The sequence below is a fragment of the Coregonus clupeaformis genome, unplaced genomic scaffold (genome assembly GCF_020615455.1).
Source record: "Coregonus clupeaformis isolate EN_2021a unplaced genomic scaffold, ASM2061545v1 scaf1686, whole genome shotgun sequence".
NCBI classification, from domain to species: Eukaryota; Metazoa; Chordata; class Actinopteri; order Salmoniformes; family Salmonidae; genus Coregonus; species Coregonus clupeaformis.
The window spans coordinates 115,001-118,451 of NW_025535140.1; the positions used below are offsets into that span (position 1 = coordinate 115,001).

The 3,451-nt window shown below is 45.6% G+C and overlaps 1 pseudogene; it reads left to right on the forward strand.

Annotated features, from left to right (window-relative positions):
* The window catches only part of LOC123487389, a 78,595-nt pseudogene extending 76,088 nt beyond the window's left edge, over positions 1–2,507 (forward strand).
* The last annotated feature ends 944 nt before the right edge of the window (positions 2,508–3,451 follow it).

Genomic DNA, 3,451 nt, shown 5'->3' on the forward strand with positions numbered 1-3,451 from the left:
TTTTTATTTCTTCATTCTGTCATTCTCCCTCCTCCTCAAGACGTTCCCAGGACTTTAAGAATGACAAGCAGGCTCTGGAGTACCAGCAGAAGATTATAGACATTTTACTAAAGGTAAGAAGTAACTTCCATCTCTCTCTCTCTCTCTCTCTCTCTCTCTCTCTCTCTCTCTCTCTCTCTCTCTCTCTCTCTCTCTATCTCTCTCTCTCTCTATCTCTCTCTCTATCTCTCTCTCTCTCTCTATCTCCCACTCCTCTGCTCTCTCTCTCCTCTCTATCTCTCTCTCTCTATCTCTCTCTCTCTCTCTCTCTCTCTCTCTCTCTCTCTCTCTCTCTCTCTCTCTCTCTCTCTCTCTCTCTCTCTCTCTCTCTCTCTCTCTCTCTCTCTCTCTCTCTCTCTCTCTCTCCTCTTCCTTTTTAATGTCTGAACTTTGTCTGTCCTCTCCACGTCTTGCTCCAAATCTTTTTCTCACTGAACTTCTGACCTCTGTCTCTCTCTCTGTCTCTCTCTCTCTCTGTCTCTCTCTCCCTCCATCTCTTCTCTTTCTATCTGTTCTGTTCTGTGACCTTTGTCTCCCTTTCTCCCCGTCTCTAACTGTTCTGCTCTGCTCTGTTCTGCTCTGTTCTGCTCTGTTCTGTTCTGTTTCTGTTTCTGTTTTCTTCTGTTCTGTTTCTGTCTGTTTCGTTTCTGCTCTGTTTCTGTTCTGTTCGTTCTGCTCTGTTTCTGATTTCTGTTTCTGTTATGCTCTGCTCTGTTCTGTTATGTTCTGTTATGTTTCTGCTCTGTTCTGTTCTGTATTTCTGTTCTGTTCTGTTCTGTTCTGCTCTGTTCTGTTCTGCTCTGTTCTGTTCTGTTCATGTTCTGCTCTGTTTCTGTTCTGTTCTGTGTTATGCTCTGTCTGCTCTGTTGTCGTTCTGTTCTGCTCTGTTCTGTTCTGTTCTGTTATGCTCTGCTCTGTTCCTATTTATGTTCTGTTATAGTTCTAGTTCTGTTATGTTTCTGCTCTGTTTCTGTTATGTTCTGTTCTGTTTCTGTTTCTGTTTCTGTTCTGCTCTGTTCCTGTTTCTGTTCTGCTCTGTTCTGTTCTGTTTCTGTGCATGCTCTGCTCTGCTCTGTTATGTTGTGTTCTGTTCTGCTCTGTTCTGTTTCTGTTATGCTCTGCTCTCGTTCTGTTATGTTCTGTTATGTTCTGCTCTGTTTCTGTTATAGTTCTGTTCTGTTCTGCTCTGTTCTGTTCTGTTCTGTTCTGCTCTGCTCTGTTCTGTTATGTTATGTTCTGTTCTGTTCTGTTCTGTTCTGTTTCTGTTATGCTCCTGCTCTGTTCTGTGCATATGTTCTTTATGTTTCTGCTCTGTTCTGTTTATGTTCTGCTCCAGTTCTGTTCTGTTCTGTTATGTTCTGCTCTGTTATGTTCTGCTCTGTTCTGTTATGTTCTGTTATGTTCTGCTCTGTTCATGTTTATGTTCTGTTCTGTGTGTTTCTGACCTCTCTGTCTCTGTCTCCAGGTGATGAGGTGGAGAACAGTGACTTCACTCCCTCTCCAGGTGGGCTGTCTGTTTACCTTCCTGGCTCGCCAGCTATTGGCCAAACCTGACCTTTATAACAATGTCAACAGGAGCTCTTCGATCAGGTGACCATTGAGCAGGAGTCTCTCAGACGGGTCCTTGGGGAACACTCCAGCCATTCCATATATTAGAGTTTGGACTGGAGGAGATGTATTGTGTTTATGGGCGTTTTCCAGGTCATCTTCATTGCAGTTACTCTTCAGCGCCTGTTACTAAACATCTTAGCAACCTGCATAAATATGATACAGTAATCATCTGAGGTAGCAGTGCAGCAAAGGCGGAACTTCGACCGCAACCATTGTTTTTTCATCTCGAAGATCTAGTTATTTTCTATCTTAACGGATTATTCCCTTTATCAGGATTCTTCTCTGTGAATGTTAATTGGTCTCAAGCGAGGAGTTGTATTAGCACTTGGCTCAAAACAGCTGCTTCACACAGGAAGAGAAGTAGATGTGTTTTGCCACTTAGTCATTCAATATTCTCAGTATAAAAAAGCCTTTGCTGTAGGTGTGTTTTGGCTGTTGGAGCAGTGTTGTGTGTTGTGTTGAGGTTGTGTCTTCCCTTCTAACTTTCTGTTGAAACTGGGCAGTAGGAGAACTGGAGACAATGTTGTGGTTGTGCTTTGTTCCACGGGTTCTGGAGTTCCTGTGTCGAGGTCAGCCAGACGGCGACTCCAGACACACAGAGGGACAACAGGTAACTTCTCTGTCACTATATAAGGCTCAGGACAAAAGCAGGTGCACTATTTAGGAAGATAGGGTGCTATTTCAGATTTACCTAGGGCCCTTTTTCTGAGCGTAGCCTGTAGATTGGTCTGGTCGGGTCATGCTGATCAGTGAGGGGCTGTGATTGGTTTCCCAGGTGCTGTGGAGCTGTTGCAGGTTGGGGTGTGGTCCCAGTTTGATGAGGACGACTACTGGGACTGGCTGAGAAAGGCGGAGTTGTGAGTATATCCTCTATTATCTCTCTCTCTCTCTCTCTCCCTCTCTCTCACTCTGTTCCTCCTCTCTCTCTTTCACTCTCTGTTTCCCCTCTCTCTCTCTCACTCTCTGTTTCACTCTCTCTCTCTCTTTCACTCCTCTGTTCCCTTCCTCTCTCTCTTTTCACTCTCTGTTCCCCTCTCTCTCTTTCACTCTCTCTGTTTCCTCCCCTCTCTCTCTTTCACTCTCCTCCCTCCTCTCTTTCCTCTCATTCCTCCCTCCCTCTTTCCTCTCTGTTTCCTCCCTCCCTCTTTCCCACTCTCTAATCCTCCCTCTCTCTCTTTCCTCTCTGTTTTCCTCTCTCTCTCTTTCACTCTCTGTTTTCCTCCTCTCTGCTTATCCCCCTCTCTCTCTCTTTCACTCTCTGTTTCACTCCCCTCTCTCTCTTTCACTCTCTGTTCCTCCCCCTCTCCTCTCTTTTACTCTCTGTTCCTCTCTCTTTTACTCTCTGTTCCTCTCTCCTTCCTCTCTCTGTTCCCTCTCTCTCTTTCACTCTCTGTTCCTCCCTCTCTCTCTTTTTCACTCTCTGTTTCCTCCCTCTTCTCTCTTTCACTCTCTGTTTCCTCCCTCTCTCTCTTTCCTCTCTGTTCCTCCTACTCTCTCTCTTTCACTCTCTGTTCCTCCCTCTCTCTCTTTTCCTCTCTGTTCCTCCCTCTCTCTCTTTTCACTCTCTGTTCCTCCCTCTCTCTCTTTCACTCTCTGTTCCTCTCTCTCTCTCTTTCCTCTCTGTTCCTCCCTCCTCTCTCTTTCTCTCTGTTCCTCCCTCCTCTCTCTTTCACTCTGTTCCTCCGCTCTCTCTCTTTCCATCTGTTCTCCCTCTTTCTCCACTCTGTTCCTCCCTCTCTTTCTCCTCTGTTCCTCCCTCTCTTTCTCTCTCTGTTCCCCTCTCTACTCTGTAATGCCATGT